Source organism: Varanus komodoensis, unplaced genomic scaffold, assembly GCF_004798865.1.
Source record: "Varanus komodoensis strain SLA01 unplaced genomic scaffold, ASM479886v1 scaffold4, whole genome shotgun sequence".
In the NCBI taxonomy this organism is placed as follows: domain Eukaryota; kingdom Metazoa; phylum Chordata; class Lepidosauria; order Squamata; family Varanidae; genus Varanus; species Varanus komodoensis.
In genome coordinates, this window is record NW_025335941.1 from 38787277 (window position 1) to 38812685 (window position 25409).

A 25409-nucleotide genomic window follows, 5' to 3' on the forward strand; every position below is an offset into this window, starting at 1 on the left:
GGTGAGGGTATTACTGCAGGAAAATGGGAGGCACGGTAGCTAACAGCAACAAAAGTTAATATAAAACCATCATAAACAGATTGAGAGCCAGTGTGGTGTAGTGATTAAGAGCATGGGACTGGGACTCAGACGATCTGGGTTCGAGTCCCCACTTCGCCATGGAGCCAACTGGTGACTTTGGGCCAGTCACAGCCTCTCAGTCCAACCTACCTCACAGAGCTGCTGTTGTGGGGATAAGATGGAGGACGAGAATGATGTAAGCTGCCTTGAGCCCTTTGTAGGAAAAAGGCAGGATATAAATCGAAAAATAAATAAACACAAGAACAGAAAGAGCACCCAAGCAAATAGATCAGTTTATATGCCAAGGACAGCTAAATAAAATATTTTAAATTATTGACATGTTTTATTAGAATCTTACTCACTGGATATTTTAAAAATATATGTTATCCATCCTATAAACAGTTTTGAACAATACACTGAAATAAAGGTGGGAAATAAATTATTAGTAAAAAGGTTTTATCATTTTTGCTTTATGCAAATACATAGCATTGAGAACTATGAAGAAAATTATCAAGCATGGCTTGGAAGCCACAGTACATTTTAAATGTAATTTGTTAATCTTTATTGCCCTTTGCATTCGTGCCATCTTTCACTCTTGACAGCTAGTCTACCTTTGATTTAACAAGTACTGTTTTGTTTAGGTGCTACAGTTTACAAAGTTGCAACAATTTTCAGCCCTATGCCTCTGAAGGGCTCCTTAATTATGTTCCTTATTTATATACAATTGTTGTGTTTTGGGCCCAGGTAATTTGCTTAAATGTTACTCTACAATACTCCATTAACATGTTCCTTTATTGCTAGTCATTTTCACACTGGGCAAAAAATGTATCTGATCAGTAACATATATGCAAACACCTCTATGACATGGTATCAGTTCTTATGAGGAAATACCATTAATAAGCATATTAGTGGTTCTACTACTAGACAGTACAGCTAATCGATTCTGAAGTATTTCTGGTAAGGTTAGTGGATGCACTGCAAATCTGTGGTGATCCTGCTCCTCCCGAAGGAAGATAATGGGAGTACAAAACTAGGAATGGATTGGCTGGGATGACACCCAAAAATTGTTGCTCCCACTGTGTTACAAGATATGCCACATCCTGTTTGAAAAGCAGATGGACATAGATTGGTTCCAGGATAAAGAAGAAATATCTCAGGGCAATGTTCCTTGGACAAACCTATTGATTTGCATTAGTTCAGGCCTCAATTTAGATTGAAACCAGAATGACCATTCCATTCATTTTAGTTTAAAATGAAGCACCTACTACTTATAAGAGGCATATTCTTACCACTATTCCATTGTTTTCTGCACTGTAACCCCTGTGATGTCCCTTGCAAAGCAAACAAAATACACGTGGGAGTTTTCTCCAAAGTTTTCTACCTCAATTCCATGGTACATTCCTAAATACAAAAGTTTATCCAAGATTGTTGTGTAGTGTTGCTTTTGTTTGTTTGTTTAAAATATAAAGAAAATACCATGTCGGTAATCAATTCATTGGGGTGTTATAAATAGCTGGACATTGAGACAGACAAACGTGTTCAGAGATCTTTGCTTCAGTTAGATCAAACCAATAATTACCAATTGATGCAAAAAAGGTTCTGAAACCAAGTGTAACATCCTGCAAAGCAATTTCCCCACACAGAGTCAAATCTTTTACTTGTTTATTCAGAATATCTGAAAACGAACAGAACTTTTTCCCTTGTAAAAGTGTGCAGGTTTTGCAATGTAAACAATTATTAAAAGTATTGAAAGAAGTGGTTAAGCTACCCTATCAAAACAGTAATAAACAGACCCAGGATAACCAAGTTGTGCTAGGTATTTAGGTAAAGATAACCATTTATTATCAATTGTTAACATGTAATGACTCCCCAAAAAGTTCTTACAGACATACTGATCTGATTTATAACACCCCAATCTTCAAACTATGGAAATTTTCCTGCTGCTCTTTCTCCCCCTCGCACCTAGATTTCTGCCTTCGTTACACAGTTTTTCTGAAACCAAAATTTAGGGCGATGTCAATGTTAGTGCTAATTATAGTTAGTTCAAAAGCATGACTTGGGGAATCCCAGTTAGCTCCAGGCATAATTATCAGAAGTAACTTTAAAAGTATGGTTACAGCAAACCAAGAAAAGAAAGTGAGAATGTGTGCCCAGGCACAGTGGGAATGATGGATTAAGGGTCTAGAGTTTGAAAATGCTTCTACTTGGTCATATGTAGTCTGTATGTACTTCAGACTATTCAGAACTTTTTTAGTTAATTTCTACAAATTCAAAAGAAAGAAATAGACATTTACTTAAATAAAATGCAAACAGATTTCATTATATTTTCACTCATTTATGTTGCAGTAAAATTTATCAAATCAGAAGTTTTTGGTATTAGGAGGTCTAATTCTGTCCCCTAAGATATTTAGAGTGTGTGTATAGGAGAGATTACCGCAACTAAAGTTTATTGCATATAAAAGGTTGTGATAGGTTTACTATTAAGTAGAGACAGCCAATTCAAAACAGAGTGAGAGAAGTCATGAGACAGACATCTTCCACTTCAGTCCCGTTTAATCAAAGTCATGCAATTAGTAGATAGTTGTTGTCTTTTATTTCATTTTGTACACAACAACTAGATGTTATCTAAATGAAATATAATTAATAAGAGTCATACTATTTAATTTCAGTGGCATTTAGATTTGGACCCATTATTTTCTTAAGTTACTCATGCCTTAACTATGTCCTGAAAAGCTCTAAATTAGATACCCTTCATTTTGTGACTAATGAAAACTGGATATCCCCATCCCTTTCATTGTTCCATTTGTCTATTACAAGCTTGGGTGTCTAAAGATACTATATGTTTAAAACTGCTTCGATAATACTGGTTGCTCTGCTGTCTTTCTTTGAATCCTGGCAAAAACAAATTCTTTCAATTAATGAGTTCAAGAGACTGAAGCACAATTATACTGAAGAACCAAGGGATCAGATCTTAGTAGCATAGGAAAGCAAATATTGTTCTCTTTAGTAAGAATAAAGTTTTAAGCATGATTATTTTAAGAACAAAACATAGAATGTGCAGGACATGCTGCAATTAAGCTGAATTGGTCCCGAGCCTGAGAAGAAACAATTTTTTGCCTCGGTATGAAATGAGTAAACACGGCATAAAAGCCTGAAGGTTTGATTCTTCATAATGCAGAAGCATTGTCTGAGAAAACTGTACTGTACTGGTTGTGCTAGAGCATTTAAAAAAATATTGTTGATTGTTTACTTTGTGTTTACTTGAGCTTGACAAGTATTTTATATGAAGTCAGTTTCACTTTTGTTTACTGGCAGTTTCCCTGTTGCTGCAGAAGCTATATTGCCAACTCTGTGCAGAGAGGAGTTGCTGTTTAAGGAAAATCGTTTCCAATGAAATATATATTTAAATATTTAATGTGTTTAATTTTTGAATAAAACTAAATAACTTGGAATTAAATATGAGTTGTTTATCCAAACTTCTTACAATAGGATCTTTACCATATCACCATAAATAAGTACCACAGAATTACAAAAGGATAAAACTAATCAGATGGGTTAGTTTTTCATCTTTTTCACAGAAGACTGCTTAATTTTTTTCTCCTTGAAAACTAATAATGTTTTATGGACTGCAGAGATGTGATTAAGTTATTTTATAATGACTTAAGGACCTATACAACAGAACATGAAAAAGATTTAAGATTTTTCTGTATTACTAATTTTAATGCTACAGTAGCTCTTTAACAACATGTTTAAGCTAAACCTATAGAATCAATATCATGAGAAAAATATTTATAATAAATAAAAAACCAGATTTAATCATTTCCATAAATGACTTTGTCAAGATAAATAGGATTTGTTTTCTCCTTTCCATAAAAACTACACCCAAAGTCCACTGAAGTCAATGTACCTTGGGTCGGAAGCCTAAAAACCAAATGGAGCAAAACCAACTCTGGTGATAGTAGTTTGTTGACCAACTGCTTGCATTTTGGGCCCATTAAAAAGTAGACGCTAAACTCTCAAGGGAGTTAAAAAATAATACACATACACCAGCCTGTCCAAATTGTTTTAGCCGCAGGGCATGGCAAACTATGAAATAACTACTTCAGAGCACTTCCTAATGTGGGTGTGTTAGATAACTGTCTGTTCCAATGCTAAAATAAAGCATACTGTAACTAACCCAAAGTTAATGTAGGATGGTTTACTCTTAGATGGAAAGGGGTTATGAAGTACTGCAAGGTGCACAATATGTTATGCTGAGCAAGACTGATTAGTATGATTTCTTGCATTACTGCTCAGGCCAAAGCATTTCTTTCTTGCGAACCTAAGCGTACATCCTACTGCTCAGTACAAGTTACTGTCAAACTTTGTTAAGGAAGCAGTTGCAAGTAAATACTTGTATCAAAAATTGAAATATTTTCAATCATAAGCTCTTTCATTTCTAAATATTCAGTACTTTTTTCTGACAGAAAAAAAAGGAAAATCATTTCACATAAGCTTTGCTTCCTGGATTATGACACTTTGCTCATGTAAGGCTTTCATAGAATTAAGCAATGTATTTACAATCTTGCTTTAAAGATTGTGATATTGAGCAAAGTGGCATGATGTCTACCACTCCACAAAATTTGTAGATCTTAAGCCACCTTGTAACAGCGCATATACTTATAGCAGCTGAAAGGCAAGCATCAGGTGTCTGAAAATACACACCCCTCACATGGGCGGAAGGGCTATGAAACACTTGCTCCCTAAAACCACCAAGTTGTCGCCCAATTTGCTCTCCCTCCAGCCCTGTTAAACAATTCCGGCATAGCCCTCTTCACTTTCTCACCTCCAAAAGTGCGGCATACAAGCACTCCAAATAAATAAATAAATAAATAAATAAATAAATAAATAAATAAATAAATAAAAGTTCTAAAATTTGTAATTTGCAGGAGAAGAACCAGCACATGTTTAAGTCTTTACAGTCACATATTCAGCTTATACATATTTGAACAGCAGTATGTATACAGGTATGTACAGATAAATTGAAAAAGCAATTGTTGTGCTTGTCTTAAACGATACATAAGAGATGAGAGCATGGGCAGCTAAATTTTTATATGAAGAAAAAATTGGGAAGGGGTAGCATGCTGCAGAGGATAGTACTTAAACCAATCTAAAAACATTAATTTTGAAGCAAACCAAATTGCTTTCAATGGAACTTTCTTCCAATTATCCTTGGATCAAAGTCTACAGGCTGGAAACAATGTACTACAGTGGGAGAGAGCTCTATTTGCCAAGTTTGCTGGATCATTTGATGCACTAGTTTAAACTAATTTGGCGTCCAACAAGAAGTAGCCTCAGCAGAGGTGGGAAGCTTATAAATGTAAAGAGGGGGTGGGGGGGAGAAACCATATTTTTCTTAAGTGTACCATTGATAGCATCCCAAACTTTTTATAAGCCTGAAAGAATTAAATGAATGATGTGAACATTCTCTTCTGTAGGACTAGGTGAGTAAGGTAAACAGCTTTAAGGCCTCCTTTGTGTTATCAAAAAAGGCCTAATACAATTTAAAATGAAGGACAGTCTCTTGTTATTTAATAATCTAGTTTTTTGAACGGATTGTCATTGTTGAAAGATCTCCACTGATTAGCATCCATTTTCTAGAGCACAGTAATTACTCTTGGATTCTCCAGAATGTTTTATGTAACTCCCTTCTACCTTCTCTTATTCACTTTTTATACATAGCCAGCAGAGTAGCAGCTTTTACTCTGAAGCAGCCCTGACATGAGTTCAGGTTTAAAAGCCCTTCTAGATGGATCATTTTAACCAGTCTTTAGAGGGGGGGGGGGGGCACTAGTTTTAAAAGGTTCTCAAACGATTTTCAATGATACACATCACAGCCTCTTCCTTGACAAAAATAATTTGACAGACATTCCCAGTGCTTGGAACAATATACAGCTTATGGGAGTAATGCAATAAACTACAAAAAAAATCATCTCACACTGTAAAAGGTATCATCTCCCTGCATCAATACAGAGCAAAACACCAGCGGAACAAATACTTCAAGGGAGAGTGTGTGTTAGGATAAGTTGGGGTGGAGGGGGAGAGAGAAATCAGGGATACTAGCTCTCTTTCAGAAAGTTTGAATTTTTATTCAACAGAAGCCTTTATCCTCTAATAAATAACCAAACTGAAAGTTAAAATCACTATTTGTATCTTTCTGACAACTAGCAACAAAAAACCCAAACAAATTTTAAAGGAAATCAGCTGGGACAGATACATAGGCTGTAATACATACAGGGGCATCTATTTTCAAAATGTGATTTTGGGGTGGAGTGGGGTGAGTCCTTTCAAAAGAGTGCAACCTAGATTCCAGGTTGCAATTTGTTTTTATATATAGTAAATATGGACTTTAAACTTACAACAGATATCAAACAAAGAGCAGTCACTGTATTCTCTGGTCACCGGCATTACAGTTAGAACTCCTTGGCAAATACTAACACAACCCCCTCCCCACCAACAAAAACATTAAGCAGTAAACAAGGAGAACATGATATATGGACAGACAGATGGAACTGCATAAACAGAAAGGAAAAAGCAAAGACCCACTAACATACGGAGAGGGTTGTTTTAAAGGAGTGAAAGATATTGATTTACTTGGAACTAGTGTTGGAAAAACAAACATATTTGTTTCCATCACTGATTTAAAATAAAAGTAATTAAAGTGAATTACTATAAAGGAGCTCATCCTTAAATAAGTGAAAGGGAGGGGTGCATTTGTGGAGTCGGCCTACAGATGTTCCAAAATTTAAGCTCATGCACAGATCTCACAAACTTACATCCCTAAAATGAAAAAGCAAGAGAAGATGAGATAATAAAGAAGTATCAGGAGGGGTGGGGATGTTGTGGGGGGGGGGGACAAAATTCCCTCTTTCTCTCTCTCTCTTTTTTTATAAAAGTTGACTGGCCTACCTTGTTCCCCAGTCCTCAGTTTGTCTCCTCATAGTCGCTGTCTCCCTGGAAGTGCAGTGTGAAGGGGAATGACTGCCTGCCTTCCTAATGAGTCCATTTTCCTGCTCTTGATGTTGTGTATATACACACACTGCAACCTACCTTACAAACCACAGAGACGGGAAAGGGAGAGAGAGCGAGAGCAAGAGAGCGAGAGAGAGAGAGAGACAGAGACAGAGCGAGAGAGCAAGCGAGAGTGTGAGAGACAGAGAGAGAGAGAGGGAGAGAGAGAGAGACAGAGAGAAAGGCACACACAGACAAAGCCCTCCTACCAGACAGCAGACAACCCTCCTTCCCCTATCTAGCAAAATACAACTCGGCTAATGCAGCAACAGGTTCAACGCTGCCAGACTGAGACCGTGTAACAGAAAGGGCACACGGGCACACGCGCGCGCGCGCGCGCGCGCACATACACACACGGTGGAGATCAGGATAGCTGGCAAACAAACGGTTTTCTGTCAGCTGGCCCCACCTTCCTTATTTATGTTACAGGATGTTGGAATGCATTGTTCCAGGCAGTCCATGTAATTATCATAAATACATTTTTTTGTGTGCATATTAGCACGAAGGACTGAAATGCATCAGCCACTCTGCTTTGTAACATGATAGCCTTAACACATGCATGGAAGGTGTAAACATATCTCTTTTGACAGGCAAACTACACAAAGCCCACTGATGATTGGACATGAGATCTTTTTAAGAAAGCTACTCCTGAAGATAGATTTCCCCAGACAATAGTGGAGCAGGGAAAACTGATCTTGCTGGGGAGGAAAGCTCTAGAAGAGGTTGCCAGTAAACAGATTAAGAGAAGGGCCATTCTCCCAGTGTTCCTTTCCCTATATATATGGAATCCTCTCTCTACAACAGCTATAAAAACTGCTGCTCATGTCTGAACAGGTGCAGCATGTGCTATAGTACATGGTGTGATACATATAGTACATACTGTAACAAGGACATAAATAAACAGTTTTTCAAATTACAAACAGGGTGTAGTTATTTAGGCTGTAAGACCTCAAATGTAGCACTGTCAGCTTTCCCTGGATTTGATCCATGAAAGGAAAATAACATCCCCTATCATTGTTTGAAACAAAATAGGATTTAAGTATTTTGCCACATTTCTTTCTCCCTCACTCACTCTTCCACTAGGCAAACTTGTTCTCATATCTATAAAACTTCCAGTGATATTAATTTCCACGCTCCATCTCCAAACTGCAGAAGCATTTCCCATGTGGTAACAACCAAACCTTCTACCTACATACAGTTAAGTGAGCCTTTAAAAACCACACAAATGAGCAGGGAGGCTACTTCCCAAGCTGTAAGGGAAGTCATGGTATGCATCCAGATTGCCTAAAATTAAAAATCAATCCATAAATGAGGATCAAACTATGTCCCTTCTTTAATGAGGCATGTACCCTTCAGCTTGTCATAAAGCTCTGCCTTCTAGAACTGGCCATGCTCAGCTCCAGGATGTCAGAAAAATCTAAAACCAGGAAGTAAAAGAACCTGCAATCACAGAGACAGACTGAATAGCCTCTGAAAAGAAAGGCACAAACACAGGAGCATTCCTGGATTAGCTGGATAGGACATTATGCCTATGATGTTCTAGTCCTGTTATTTATTTTATATCAGATCACAGTACCTGTCCCTTAAGAACAGTTCTAATATAAGTTGCAGTGATGCCCAAATTCCCTCAGCACAGTTCAGAACTGTGAGAAACTATTTCTTACCACATTCAGAAAATACCTTGGCTTATTCTGAGCCCAAGCAGACCATGTCATGACCTCATTGTGCAATTGAGAGAGCAAGAAAATGATGCATGCCTATTTCTGCAGGGGCCATTACATCCATTTGCAGCAGCAGAGAATAGCAAGCACAGAACAGAGCAACGAATGAGATCTTTAACTGACAAACAGCCACCTGCTCTTATTGAGCAGGTTATTTTGGATGTGATACATCTGACTTGTTAGGTGGGGCCCTCTAAGGTCTAACTTTCAGTTGACTTGCCTAGGAGACTTTATTTAACCTGGGAAACTATAGAGGCACCTCTACCAGTGTAAGGACATGGATGGTGTTGAGGGATTTACAAACAAGTTGAAGAGAAGCGAGATTTGACATCTTGCACCTGCTTTCTCTTCTGAAGTGTACCTAGCTGCTTTACTAGCATAGCCTCTTGTATGCTGGTACTATGATTTAATTGTGCATGCTGGGATTGACCTGGTATGCATAACCATGATATGGTAAGGAGAAAAAGACCAAGTCAGTCTTTCCCATGCGCACCTTCCCAGCCACTTGGAACGTGTATGATTGCCGACAGAGATCTCTAAATGCCTGCCAAGGTTACCGGTTCGAATGCAGCTCAGTACTTCATGGTTGCCATGACAACCATGGGCCTGTCCCAAAACGTCATCAGCCCAGTGCCTGTGGCAGCACATGCCCTGAATGTGGTTTTCTATGGTTCATGGTAATCTGAAGATGGAGGATTTAACATCTGTTACCTCATCCTGTTCAGATCATTTCCCAGTGATGGTTAGACTATCAGCAACTTTTTTCTTCCTCAAGGGTAAGGGATCTATTAAAAAGGCCCTGCTTCAGAAGCTAATGGATTCTGATGGATTCCAGAGACTCTGGAAAATTTTATTGGTATGGCTTGAACCAATAAAATGCCAATGAAATGGACAGACAGACAGACATAAGCATACTATCCCGCTCTATAGAACCCATACAATGTCTTAGTATGCATCTGAACTATGGACGATAATATAATTGCAGTGATGGAAGCAGAGGAAAACTGGTGTCTATTATTGGACTGGTCATATAGTAATGTGAGTAGCAAAGGATTTATTTTTCACTCCATTACATTTTGACAGTGTCATCCAATGGATCTTTTCTTGGTGGTAACGGGTCTAATACAATCTGGTCCAGAGAAAGAGGTAGTTGTACCCTCAGTTGCTCACTGTGGCAAGTTTGTGCAATCCTCTTTGTAAAGTCAATCATGAGCCACTATATAGAAACTAGTTAATGCAGTTCCAGCAGTGGAGATGTCCAGAACACCATCTGGTGTGATTATGCTGGATACATTTCTGGTGTTGATACAAGGTACTTGGTCAGGTTCAGCCATCTACTTATTATGTATGACTGTTCAGGGTGGTAGTCCCTCACTTGTAGCATAATTCCCCTACTGAGCTGTACCTGGCACATACCATATTTTAGCACCAAGACTGTCTTCTATTTCCAAATATTTGAAAGCATATGGGGTGCTAATCTTAGTTCTTTTTACCAGGTCCCAGTATCTTCTTGTAACTGGTTTTAGATGTTGAATTTGTTTTTAAATTATGCATATTAAAGGTTTCATATTATGTTAGCAATTGTGTTAACCACTGAGGGACTGGGTAGCACATAAATAGAATAGTTGCTCTTTATTAAAGAAATATCTGACTGGGCCTAGGTAGCTGAAATCTCCTCTTTAAGAGAAAGGGAATTACCAGCTTCCATAAAAGAGGTGGTGATCAAGCAATTCCTGAAGAAGCCTAATATGTACCCAGAAGATGACATCTCATAGAAGCCAGACATGATTACTCCATTCCTGGGCAAGGTGCACAAGCAAGAGATACAATGATCAGCTAAAAACTTTCTTACAAGAAACTTATTTTGCTTGGTTGCTTGCTTTATGGAGGAGAGATCCAGTTCTATCCAGCTTCACAAGTGGTTTTGGAAAAGAAACTGTTTTAACTGTCTTGTTGGATGACTTATGCCAAATAGGGACAGGAATCCTATTGGCTGGTTCCTGGATCTCTCAGAGGCTTTCAAATGCCACCAACTAGTGTCCTTTTAGATAGGTTGTGTGAGTTGGGATGTGTGGGCACAGTATTTCAATGCTTTTGCTCCACTTCAGATGGTTGATGTATTTAGTGCATTAAGTTATTTGCACTATATTATCTCTTTCGTTGGTTTTATTTTTACTTTTGTCATGTGCTTTGGCTGCTTTTATCTGTCTTGCTTTCTTATGTTTGTTTCTTCTCTCTTTGGCAAACTGTCACTGCCTGCCCTCCCTCACATGCACACATATATACACCTTATTTCTCCCAGGTATACTTAAGATGATTACCAAGATGAGAACTCATTTCACCACCTCCTGATGAATGAGAGTAGCATACGTGTCTAAGAGACAGCAGCAATTGCTGCCAGAAGAGTTGGGGAGCACAGCTTATTGGAGGTTGGTATAAGGCAGTGGCACAGCTGAGTAAATGACTCCCAGGACCACTCACCTCCCTCCCTTCTTTAGCAGACAAAAACAGCAAGCTGTGGGATATTAAAGTCTAACACGTGAATAACTCAAAATCAACATACTTCACACTGAGTGCCCATAGTTTTAACTATTCAGTTGCTGGTAAGTATTTATTTATTTAGAAAATTTATTTAGAAAATGTCTAGGCCGACCCATTCGCCGAAGCCTCAGGGCGGCTTACAAATAAATAAATTAAAATACATAAATAGCAATATAAAATACACGTAACTGTATAAAATAAGTCACCCTGGCCACATTTCTTCCCATTTTGGGCACAGACATGAACTGTGGTGTTAAATAAAAGTAAAACATTTCCTTTAAACAGTGGTTCAGATGAAAATGCAAATTAAATATATCTTAAAGAAACCTATTCTATATTAACAGTGTGATCATGCACATCTCATACCACTCACATCTGAATAGAAATCTTGGTTTTATTAAATCCAGCTGCTTATAAAAAAAAGTCTTCCTGGATCACTTGATCAGACAAACCAGCAGTCTATCTGGCTCAGTGTTCTTTTGCCACAGTGGCCAACCAGATGTCTCTGAGAAGCCTGCACGCAGAACACAAAAACAGCCCTCTCTGCTGCATATTTGGATGCATATTTCCTCTGAAACCAAGAAGTTATATACAGCCTTCATGACTAATAGCCATTGATAAATACATACCTGCATGTATATCTCCTCCAAAAATCTGAACAATTGTTTTTTTAAAACTACCTAAGCTAGTGGCCATCAACACAACTGCAGCAAATTCCATAAAATGTGTGTCTGTTTAAGTACTTTATATTTTTGGTTCTGAATCTCCTGCCAAGCAGATTGATTGGAGGACCCTGAATGTTCGAATTACAAGGCTGGCAAAGAAGCTTGTGCCTGGACAATTTCTCCATGCCAGTCTTCCCTAACCTGGTATTTTCCAATGGCCATGACAGCTGGAATTGCATTGCAACACACTGGAGAGCTTCTGACTGGGAGAAGCTGGTCTACTACATGTACCATTTTATATACTTCTGTTGCCTTGTTTTTGATTAAAATGACAAAAATGTTGTAACCTTCCTCATAGGGAACATATCCCTGCTACCTGATCACATTGGCTACCCTGTTCTGCACCTTTTCTAGTTCTATATTATTTTTGAAATGTAGTAACCGAACTGGAATGCTAAAGTAGGAAGCCAAAAGATAACCGGAATAACAGGCAGGTTTGTCCTTGGAGTACAAAATGAAGCAGGGCACAGGCTGGTAGAATTTTGTCAAGAGAATATGATGGTCATAGCAAGCACTCTTTTCCAACAACCCAAGGACGACTCTATACATGGACATCACCAGACGGTCAACACAGAAATCGGATTGACTATGTACTCTGCAGCAAAAGATGGTGAAGCTCTATACAGTCAGGAAAAACTAAACCAGGAGCTGACTGTGGCTCAGATCATGAGCTTCTTGTTGCAAAAATTAGGTTTAAATTGAAGAAAGTAGGGGAAGGCACTAGGCCATTCAGGTATGACCAAAATCATATCCCTAATGAATGTACAGTAGAGGTGACAAACAGAGTTAAGGAATTAGATCTGATAGACAGAAGAACTATGGACAGAGGTTTGCAACATTGTACAAGAGGTAGCAACTAAAACCATCCCAAAGAAAAAGAAATGCAAGAAAGCAAAATGGCTGTCTGAGGAAGCTTTACAAATAGCTGAGGAAAGAAGGAAAGCGATAGGCAAGGGAGAAAGAGAAAGATACACCCAATTGAATGCAGAATTCCAGAGAACAGCTAGAAGAGATAAGAATGCCTTCTTAAATGAACAGTGCAAAGAAATAGAAGAAAACAATAGAATAGGGAGGACCAGAGATCTCTTCAAGAAAATTGGAGATACGAAGGGAAAGTTTCATGCAAAGATGGGCACGATAAAGGACCAAAACGGCAGGGACCCAACAGAGGCAGAAGAGATTAAGAAGAGATGGCAAGATTACACAGAGGAACTATACAAGAAAGAGCTTAACGTCCCTGATAACCACGTTGAGGTGGTCACTGACCTCGAGCCAGACATCCTGGAATGTGAAGTCAAATGGGCCTTAGGAAGTCTGAGCAACAACAAAGCTGGTGGAGGTGACAGTATTCCAGCTGAGCTATTCAAAATCTTAAAAGAAGATGCAGTAAAAGTGCTACATTCAATATGCCAGCAAATTTGGAGAACTCAGCAGTGGCCACAGGATTGGAAAAGGTCAGTTTACATTCCGATCCCAAAGAAGGGCAATGCCAAAGAAGGTTCAAACTACCGCACCATTGCACTCATTTCGCATGCTAGCAAAGTGATGCTCAAAATCCTGCAAGCTAGGCTCTTGCAGTATGGGGACCGATAATTACCAGAAGTACAGGCAGGATTTCAAAGAGGGAGAGGAACTATAGATCAAATTGCCAACATACACTGGATCATGGAGAAAGCTAGGGAGTTCCAGAAAAACATCTACTTCTGCTTTATTGACTATGCTAAAGCCTTTGAGTGTGTGGATCACAACAAATTGTGGCAAGTTCTTAAAAGAGATGGGAGTACCGGACCATCTTATTTGTCTCTTGAGAAACCTATATACGGGTCAAGAAGCAACAGTGAGAACTGGACACGGAACCACTGATCAGTTCAAAATTGAGAAAGGAGTTCAGCAAGACTGTATACTATCAGCCAGCCTATTTAACTTATATGCAGAGCACGTCATGAGAAAGGTGGGGCTGGATGAATCACCAGTTGGAGTTAAGATTGCCGGGAGAAATATCAACAACCTCAGATATGCAGATGATACCACTCTAATGGCAGAAAGTGAAGAGGAACTAAAGAGCCTCTTGATGTGGGTGAAGGAGGAGAGTGCAAAAGTTGGCTTGAAACTCAGTATTAAGAAAACTAAGATCATGGCATCCGGTCCTCTCACTTCCTGGCAAATAGATGGGGAAGAAATGGAGGTAGTGACAGATTCTATTTTCCTGGGCTCCAAGATCACCGCAGATGAGACTGCAGCCAAGAAATTAAAAGACGCTTGCTCCTGGGGAGGAAAGCTATGGCAAATCTAGACAGCATACTAAAAAGCAGAGACATCATCCTGCCAACAAAAGTGTATATAGTCAAGGCTATGGTTTTTCTAGTTGCAATGTATGGCTGTGAAAGTTGGACCATAAGGAAGGCTGAGCACTGAACAATTGAAGCCTTTGAATTGTGGTGCTGGAGGAGACTCCTGCGAGTCCCTCGGACTGCAAGGTGATCAAACCAGTCAGTCCTAGAGGAGATCAACCCTGACTGCTCTTTAGAAGGCCAGATACTGAAGATGAAGCTCAAATACTTTGGCCACCTAATGAGAAGGAAGGACTCCCTGGAGACCAGTCTAATGCTGGGAACAATAGATGGCAAAAGAAGAAGGGAATGGCAGAGAATGAGGTGGCTAGATGGAGTCACTGAAGCAGTTGGTGTGAGCTTAAGTGGACTCTGGGGTATGGTGGAGGACAGGAAGGCCTGGAGGAATGTTGTCCATGGGGTCGCGATGGGTCGGACACGACTTCGTGACTAACAATAACAAACCGAACTGGGCACTCCTTTCTCCTTATACATACATTGGCAGTTCTAGTATTGGTCCCTTTCCTAATAATACCTACTATGCAATGCACCTTTTTCACAGCTGCTCCCCCACACCCATGACTCTGTTACTTTTCTTGATTAGTCATTGCCAGTTCAGAACCCATCAGCATATGTATGTACTTAAGATTTTTAACCCAAAGTGAAAAAAAAAAAGTGTGGGGGGGTCAGTAAAAGACTTCATAAAAAATTAAAGTTTTTATAAAATGTATACAAAATCTATCAGATCCCATCTTCCACATGAATACTGGTGCCCTCAAAGAATGCTACAAGGGTAGTGAGACAAGACTTAATTTACATAAGCTATACTAAGTATTTTTGGCAAAATGTGTTCTTCTATATAGTTCATAGTGTTGAGGTTAAAAAATGTTCCCATATTTCACCAGACATTAAGCTAAAATTATCCGGTTTCCTTTTTTAAAAGCTTAATGTTGAATTGGCTGGTTTCTAGTCTTCTGGTACAGAAGCCAGTTTTAGGGACAAAATACATTCTTTCAGCAGTGCACTATTTTTCACATTTTATTTCTTTAAGAGCCCTTGTAGGGTGTGATATGGACCATGTGATTTGTTGATATTTAATTTGTTGATATCTCATCACCTCTATTCAACTTGGTACTTCAGACTTAGTTCGTGAAAAGAAAAATTATTATTATTATTATTATTATAACATTTCTATGCCGCCCCTTGCCGAAGCCTCGGGGCGGCTTACAACACAATAAAATACATTGAAATACAATAGAACATAATAAATTACCATTAAATACAAAAATACAAAAAATACATTGAGTTACAAACATAATAATATAAAATTAAAATTATCAGTATAAAATAAGTAAATAAATAATATAGGAGGAGAAAAGATCAGTTCAAAATCAGTTCAAGGCATGAGTTCTTGTCTTAAACCAGTGGTTCTCAACATTTTCTATACTTCACATCCCTAGAAAATGTTTGACTTAAGTTCTACCCCCTATAAAAGTAATATCACATTGGAAGATTAAAAAGTCAACTATCTAATTTCTGAACACAAATTGAACTCAACTTTATGCCTTGCTTTTAATGCAGTGCATAAAATTCAAATATGGATTGAGCAATTCAAAAAAAATGTAAACAGTAAAATCAATCCCAATTGTGGACATAAAATTCAATGACTTCTTTGTTTCTGCTTCTCATTCACAGTTTTGTCAGAACGTGAAACTTTCTTGCTGACTGTGATCCACAAGTCTGCCTGTGGTTTCGGGTAATTCCTAGATTTGATTGACAAAAGATAACTGAATCCACATGCAAACAAAATAATAATTTTATTATTGGGATACTTTTTTGGAAAATCACAACACGGTCTTCCTCTTGGTCACAGCCTCTGAAACACCACCTTATGACCCCTGGGTGTGAGCACCCCAAGTTGGGAACCGATGTCCTATAACTTCTGCAATCAAACTAGATGCAAGGAATCCAATCAGCTTCTTTCCCGTAGCTTTTCCCTTTTAGCACAACTTTTACTGTCAATTCATGTAATGGTATAATCATCCACCTTGGTGGTCAACTTTTTCAAATGCATTTTTATTTTTTTAATGCTTTGAGATTACCTGTTATATGCTCTTCACATTTTTTCACTCCTCTTATTGATAGTTGACATTCTAATTCCAGAGTTTGCAATCAATAAGAAAAGTAGTTTAGCGACTGAAATATCTAGAAGATTAACGCAACCCATGCCAAAGCAACAATAGAGCAAATTCTTCAGTGTCACAGAATAGGTAACTTAGTGATCCTATTGATTGTTACCTTGGTGCTCCTAAGATTTCAAAGTTGGGATGCTTACAAGCATCTGGTACACAGCAAGAGTGGAGGTTGCAGTCTCTGCCTCCCCATCCCTCCCACTCTGCATTTCATCCAGATGGCTAATTTTACCTAACTAGCTGAAGCACTTCAGAGGAGGAAAGAAGAGTAGAACACTGGCAAGATACCTTGTATCCTTTCCTTCCCCTGGAACTCCCGTTATCCAAGGTCATTTTCCCAAATTTGATCAGCAGCTGCCATGGTTCTTTGCTACCCAGAAACAAGGTGGGGAAGACAGGGGCCTGAACATGGATCCCCACCTCTGAGGTCAAAGCTCTGCCTCTGACCTTGAGTCGAGAAACCCAAATTATCCTGTGGTTGCCTATACTCTCTCTAGGAGACTGTAGGATTGCTCTTGTAACTGAAATCAAACATAATGAGTCTGATTCTAGTGTCCTCTTTTGACAGGGCTACATTAAGTATGAATGTCCTTATGTGCCAGGACTGAGTTAGCTGCTCAAACAAATATTAGTAACAAGTATAGACACAAAAGGGTCTAGGACAATTAATTCAATATGTTCCCTGAAAGTCCACCTCAGTGTAGAAAGTATCGTTGCTAATAGGAACTGCAAATTGAATGAAAATTGAAAAGGTAGGTCAGATGCTATATAAAACCATTGTTGTTGTTATGTGCCACCAAGTTATACAGTCATCACTTATGGCGACTGTATGAATGAAAGCCTTCTAACATGTTCTGTCTGTGACAACCCCGCTCAGCTCTTATAAATTCAAGGCTGTGACTTGCTTTATGGAACACTGATAGAATCCAGACTGATAGAACTCAGACAGTTTTAAGTTAGCAGCTTTCTTTGGCAAAACAAGCTACTGGTGTTAACCAGCCCTAACAGACCTATATGCATGTGGTTTTGGAAAATAATGTGCTAGAGTGGTTAAAACAACTATTAGTAGTTAGACTGCAATTCTAAAAACAGAAGAAAAATCAATGGGACTTACATTAGTACAGTTCTTTGGACATTCCCCTCCAAAACATTATCTCTTGGCACCAATTTAAAAGTTACAAACATAGTATGTTTGCCACTAAAATACATCCAGGATATATGGGGCTCTAAGCTGCTGCCCTAAGGTCTGAAATCAACTTCCCTGATGGTTAAATTGATTTCATATCAAGTACCTATGCCAGAACTGCAACCTGCATGAGAGGTACAGTGTGAACATGGTTAGTCACCATGTAATATGGCAGAAGCACATGGAACCAATTACGGATGCAGCACATGTGCAGCATAACCCAAATATGAAGAGAAAGATCCTTCAACATGCAGTAGAACTTTCTCATTGGCAAGTGCAAGGCAGCTGAACTTTTGTGACAGGAATCAGTCCAGGATTTGAATCTCCACTCTGTAGTGGGTTCAGCAACAATTTACTTGGCCGATCAGGGCTCCTCATACTGTACAAGCTATTTCTTTAAGCAAGTAGACAGAATACAAACTGTAGGATAACACATCATCATCTAATGTAAGACAGTGAGGTCTTACTACTGAAAGGGCATGGATTTGCAGACATATTTAATTCCACTTTCAATGTAATTGAATAAAATACTGCACAATGCAAAACTTCAGCAATCAAATAATCAAGTATTATAAATACGCAGAACCTTATATAACTTAGCTAGTGCTCCTGCCAAAGCCCTGGTCACTCTATAGAATGCAGAGATGACCCAGGTGGTTTACAAAATCACTCCCAGCGAATGCAACAAAAACCTGGTATATGTCTGCAAACAGACATATTTTGAAGCAGTGAGAGTGGCAAAGAAACAATATTTTACTGCCTCAACCCAATCTTGCCTCTACTATCCAGTGGAGCTTTTCAAAGCTTATTACCTTCTGGCCCCAGGGACATCTTGGAACCATCTCAGGCCCACTGTAATTTATTCACTGGGTACTTCCAGGAAAAAACCTCTTGCATCTGCTGGAACTTGGACTCCAGATTTAAAGCAGCATAATCTGTGGAGATATCCAGAGCACTGCCGGTCCAGTTTGGATGAATTTCAGCTGGTACAATTTGACAATGTGGACAAGTTGCTTGGTCAGGTTTGTGAAACTACCTCAGTACTGGATCCTTGCCCCTCCTGGCTTATAAAAGACAGCAAGGAACAACCAGCAGGGCAAGGGAGATTATTAATGTCTTCTTGCAAGAGAGAGAGGTCCCATGCCTCCTAAGAGAAACAGCAGTAAGGTTACTTCTAAAAAAGTCCTCCCCTGACCTGGAAGTCCTTAATAACTATGCATTAGTAGCAAACATCCCTTCCCTGAACAAAGTTCTCGAAAGGGTGGGTACCAATCACCTCAAGGCACTTGCTATGATGACAGATGAAACGGATTATCTGCATCCATTTCCACTGGGGTTTAGGCCTGGTTTTGGCACAGAAACTGCCTTGGGCACCCTGTATGATGACCAGTGCCAGGAGAGAGACAGGGGGAGTGTGACCCTGATACTTCTGGACCTCTCAGCATGTTTCAATACTATTGCCCATGGTATTATTCTGGGGCAAATGAGTTGCAAGTTGTAGGCATTACACTGCAGAGGTTTCTCTCCTACTTGGAAGCCACCTTCAGAAGGTGGTGCTTGGGGAATATTGTTCAGTCCCATGGATTCTCCAGCATGGAGTTCCTCAGGGATCTGTTCTGTCCCCATGCTATTTAACATTCACAAGAAACAGTTGACTGGGTCCATCTGGAGTTTTGGAGTGCATTGCCATCAGTATACTGATAACATACAGCTCTATTTCTTCTTTTCTTCTTCAGTAGGTGATGCTGTGGATGTGCTAAACTGGTGTCTCGCTGCAACAGTGTACTAGATGCAGTCTAGACAAGATTGAGATGCTGCTGGTGGGTGGTTCCTTTGACAGGATGGAGGATGTTCAACCTGTTCTAGATGGGATTGCACTCCCCTTAATGGAGCAGGTAAGTGGTTTGGGAGTGCTCCTTGATCCATCTTTTCACTTCAGGCTCAGGTGACATCAGTGGCTCACAGTACATGCTACTACCTTCAGCTGGTGGCCCAGCCATTCTCCATCTGGACAGAGATAACCTGACTTCAGTAATCTATGTTCTGGCAGTTGCTAAATTAGATTACTGCAGTGCACTCTGTGTGGGACTGTACTTGAACAAGGTTCAGAAGCTGCAGCTGGTGCAGAATGCAGCAGCCAGATTAATACCTAGGACCCATAAGTCCATGGACCAGTTCTGGACTGCCCGTATGCTTCCAGGCCCAATTCAAGGGGCTGGTTTTAACTTATAAAACCCTACTTGGGTTTGGAACACAATATCTGTCAGATATCTGTCAATATCTACTTCTCCCAACGGTAATCTACTCAGACACTCCACTTAACCTCTGGAGCCTTCCTCTACAGAAGGACCTTTTCTGTGATGGCCCCATCTTTAGAAAAACTTCCCTGCCACTGCCTCCTTGACAGAAATTTGCCATCTTTTCAGTGTCAGGTCAAGGCAGCCCCTTATGCAGAAGTATTTAAAGAAGTCCTTGGTTATCCCAGGGGCCTGAGGGGATTATTCAGGTGATTGTTTTCCTTTGCTGGATCTTTTTTATTATATTTTATTAAGCTATTTTAAATTAATTTTAAAATAGTTGTTTTTATGGTATTTGTATTGCATTCTATTACTCTATTTTATATATTGTTGCAAACCTCCCAGCAAACTTCAGCTATGGAATGAATGAATGAATGAATGAATGAATGACTAAATAAATAAATAAATAAATAAATAAATAAATAAATAAATAAATAAATAAAAATAGGCAGACCACAAAAGACAAAAAAAATGCACATTGACTTCCAAAACAGAACAGGAATAGGCTATGTTCACAGAAACATTATTTATGTAGAATCCTGACTTCTCCAGATTCAACCATATCCAAATTCAACTCCTAGCTTGTAGTTCTCAAAGAATCCAGGCACTGTAAGATACCTACAAATCCTGGCTACAGTTTCTGGTTTAACCAGGAAGTTACAAGAGAGGAATTCCTGTCTGGATTACCACCTTTTTCCTCCTGGCTGACTTCCTGCAGATGGATAGTCCAAAGTTTTGCAGCTACAACAGAAAAGGCCCTGTGTCTAGTGAAAGCCAACTTAGTCTTCATATAAAATATTATTTATAGCATTGGTACAGGATCCTGACTGCATGGAACTTTTAAAGTACTCCCAGGGATTAGAGCCCTAAAAGTTGCTCACATGAACACACACACTCCAAGTTTTATTAGAAAAATGTGAATATGGAACATTGCCATGAAAACAGAGGGACTTAAAACATATTGCATATTGTTAAAGTGCTTTGAGGCATCTCAGGAATTCAAAATCTGAAATAATCAAATACTTTCTTATATTACCAAACATCTAGAAATGAAACATTTATATCCTGGTGGGCAAAATGTGAAACCTGAGGTTTACCTAAGTTGCCCACATTCTAGCACAGAGAATTCCAAACCTCATATGGGACAGGACTGGAGGCGGTGGGAATTCCATTGCCTCTTCAAAGTTTTTTGAGAAGGGAATTTCTTGTGACAGCCAGGAATATCCATTAGTTGCAGCTTGCTAGCAACATGCTCAAAGAAAGCTGCAACCAGATGTTTGGTCTTGACTAAAACCTGTCTGGCAGATCATCACACAATACTCTGATAGTTTTATATGCAGACCATATACAAGACATACAGATCTCACACCTGCTTTATGTTTTATGATAATATTGTATAGAATTATCAATGTTATCCTATAAATATGACACCATTCATGTCGAGTTAGTTTTATAAAACTACATATCCTGCCCAAATAGACACATACACATCTAACTGACCCCAGCTTTTTCTATAGCTTGGCTGCATTTCACCATCCCGTTTCCAGAGTGACAGCCTTAACTATTCAGTTGTCTCTACTGATCTCCTGCAGTGCGTGTGTAACTTCATTCAAATGCGATGAGAAAGATACCAATTAAACAAGCACAAGAGCCCTGCAGCTTGCCAGTCTGATTCAAATTAGATACCTGTATGAAGTGATTAAAATTGGGGTTTTTAAACATGACAAATAAGAAGAGGACAGTATGTTTGATTTTTATCAGCAGGGGCCAACCAAAACGCAAAAGGACAATGTGAACATTCCATATCCCTGTAGAATCATTAGTTAAGATACAGGATTAAACAAGAGAAACACAATGTGCTTCACTGCATTTGTAGCTCACACAGCACTTTACTTCTCTCAACTCAATAAACTAATATATTGCATCACTCTGAGCATTTTTATTCATACCTTAATGAAGATCACAAAAAGAGATAATTTTACAAAGAATTTTTGAAACTCAAATTCAAATCACAGAAGCCAGTCATTGAATGATGACTGTTAAGCATACAAGGAACTTTTCAGGTCCTTTAGAAGTCGTCCTCCAAAGGCATCTCTCCTTCTGGAGAACAGACAATTTGGAGTTAATATGATTATCTGGGTGTAGAAAATTAATACTTCTAGTAGGATGAGGATGCTGATGCACCAATCACTGCTGCAATGTGCACGGAATCAACCACTTGTAGCATAGTATGGCTACTAAACTCTGACTCAGTCTAGGCAAGTCAGATGTGCAGTTCATGGGTGGTTCATCTGCCCAACTACACAATGTTCAAGCTTTTCTGGAGGGAGTTGCATTTCCCCCTGCCCCAAAGAACAAAGTTCACCATTTGCTCTTGGATCCAGTATAGGCACTAGAAACCCAGGTGGACTAAGTGGCACAGAGCACCCTTTAGCAGCTTAGGTTGCTATACCAACTATGTCCACAGCTGGACAGAGATCACCTAGCTAGTTATCCATGATTTAGTAAACTCCTGTCTGGATTACTGCAATGGTGGTATGTAGAGCTGGCTTTGAAAATACTCTGAAAATTTCAGCTGATCCAAAGTAAGACACCAAGATGGTTAAAGGGGCTGACCAATGCAATTATATTATTTCAGTACTTTTAGATTTACACTAGCTGCCAGTCCATGCCCAGTGCCACCTCAAAGTCCTGGTATTAACATTAAAAGCCCTAAACAGCTTGAAGCCAAGTTAACCAAAGGATTGTCTCCTTCCCCATATATCAGCCTGGACCCAAAGATCATCTTTAGTCGTTCTTCTCCAGGAGCCCCTGTCAAATAAAATTAAATGCTAAATTAAATTAAATTAAAGGCTACAAAGAATAGGGCCTTTTTGTTGTGACACCTCAGTTCTAGAATGAGTTTTCCCGAGAAGCTCACCTGATAGTGAGCACCTCATTGTTCTCTTTCCAGCATCACATAGAAAGACCTTGTTCTCCCAAGCTGTGTTCTTACTGAGCTCTACATCTTTGCACGGATGCTAGGTTTGATTTGGTTATTATTTTTATTCTGTTGTTTTAAACTTTTATATTATATACATTACCTTGTATTTTAGGTTTCAATTCTTGTGAACTACTCAGATTGCTTCAGTTATTGGTCACTACAAAAATGTGATAAAAATAAATACCTTTCATTTCAATTAGCAATGTGGATGTGAAAGAACAGGGTGAGTGAAGGAGACTACAGTGCAGCATAATGCAGAATTTGCAATTTGACAGCATTAGCAGCACCACAGTCAATGGTTTCTACACACTGGTATCAGATTTTACTTTAATTAAAAGGTATTCCTGCTGTGAAATGACACTTTCATATCAATAATCTGTCATAAATAAAGAACATTATCTGGGGGTGTGATCATATACCCTCTTACCTGCAAGTAAAATGTATTAAACACAATGAGGTCTACTTTTGAGTATGTAGGCGTAAGATTATAAATTTACTTCCACACCCCCCCACACACTCCTCTTCCCTAATAGAAATGTGGATTGCATACCAAATTCAGTTTGCAATGGATCAAAGAATAAACTGGTTATACAATTGGAGTTCATTATCAGAAACTTTCTGTCCAGAAGGATAGCTCTTGCACCCATTGCAATCTTAATCTTTAGTTTATCTCCAGATACTTTGGGGAGCAATTTAGAAAGAATGGCAAAGAAACAACCCTATTAAAAGTGGTAAACACTGTGATTTAAATACATTACCTCATTAAGAAGTGTATTTTACCTCAAAGAGTTTCATGGACTCCCAGATTTTAGTTATGAGAAAGAAAGACAAGGTTTTTTTCTTACAAGATAGGTTTAAAAACCAGTGGCTTAAATTTAAAAAATACAATTTATCTTTTGAGTTCCAAAATGATAAATGCAAATATGTCTGGCATTGCCTGGGGAGGCAGAAAAATAAAACTTGTAGCTTAGATCAAAGAATAAAGGCTGCTATAAAGGAGACAGTAGAAAAATGTATGAAGTTTTTAAAAAGCCCATGTATAGCATACACATTTTTCTATATATGTAAATAGACTCAAAGTACATTACATACCTTTGTTGTACATACATAATAAAATATTTTCTGTTGCATCCATGAAAGCCTACTAAATACATCCCTAAGACAAAGAGAACCCTGAATATAGGCCAAATATGCAAACTTTTACTGTCTTAAGTGCTCATTGCCACCATTTCAGCTTATACAAGAACTGGTTTGCTACAAAGTTATTGGACCCCTTCAGATGCTGCCTATTTGTAGCACTGCAGGCTTGATGGTTATCCCACTAAAATACCAGTTGATGAAATGCCTCCAAACTCAGGCTTATGTGCTTCTGAAACACAGAATGAGGCATGACACCATGAATGTTTTTTAGACAGCTGTTTCTAGCCGTGTAATTTAAGCACTTGGGAGGGAAGAAGGCTGGGGTGCTGATAGAAATCAGTGTGGGCTGTTAGCCCCAGCCTCACAGCATGCCCCCTTTTCTCCTTTCCAAGGCACTGTTCTGACCTTCAAGAAGCAGCCAGCTACTTGCTGTGGCAGTTGCGGAGGGCAGCTTCAAGCAGGGGCTCAACCTTTGGAAACCCAGCTCCAAAGCTGCAGGACCTCAGAGCTGGAACTCCAGATAATCCTATGGCCTCCCATCAACATTGGGAGGCCATTAGATTGTGCCCTAAAATACAGAAACATAGTTAAAGTTTTTCTGTGCCTTCCCATTACTAAAACGTCTCTGGATGGCTTACAAAGGACATATGCTTGAGTAGGATATATACAACAAGCCAAACACTCCTGATCCAAGCATGAAACTTCACAATGCACAACTGCTCATGCCAAGTAGTCTAGGTGCCACCTTTCATAATATATGCACTACAATTTCTTAACATTTTTCAGGAAGAAAAGAGAAAACAAATCCTAGAATGAAATCAGAACTCTATGCCATTTCGGAATATCACACAGATGAATTACAGTCGGCAGATCCCTGTTATAGGGCTGTCACCCTTTAAGGAAATCATAGTAAATGAATTTGTGAGCTGCGGTATTAATTCACTGATTAAATTTGCATGAGAAAAACAGCACCAGTTCCAAAGGGGGAAAAACAGCTTACTTTGTTTTTAGATTATACATCTAAAACACTTCATAGCAACCATTTTAGAAGTTATTCTTAATAAGAAAGGATGTATCATAAGATGGTATTTGCCATTTCAAGTGCAATAAGTATTTTTACTGAAAAATAATCTTAAGAATTCAATTTTTAAAACAATTGAAATGAATTCAGAATTAATTCAGAA

General features: G+C 38.9%; 1 protein-coding gene across 17 annotated transcripts in view; it reads right to left on the reverse strand.

Moving 5' to 3' along the window:
• Positions 1-25409, reverse strand: part of ZBTB20 (zinc finger and BTB domain containing 20) — a 635479-nt gene that overhangs the window by 590201 nt on the left and 19869 nt on the right. For 4 of the 17 annotated variants that reach the window (XM_044442002.1, XM_044442004.1, XM_044442017.1 and 1 more), the window contains exon 1: positions 7009-7394. The exons of 4 other annotated variants lie outside the window; for them this stretch is intronic. The gene's annotated coding sequence lies outside the window, so the exon portion shown is untranslated. Of the gene's footprint in view, positions 1-6458; positions 6967-7008; positions 7397-24630; positions 24757-25409 lie in introns of those variants that run through there. 9 more of the 17 variants (XM_044442006.1, XM_044442005.1, XM_044442001.1 and 6 more) reach the window with 6 other exon arrangements.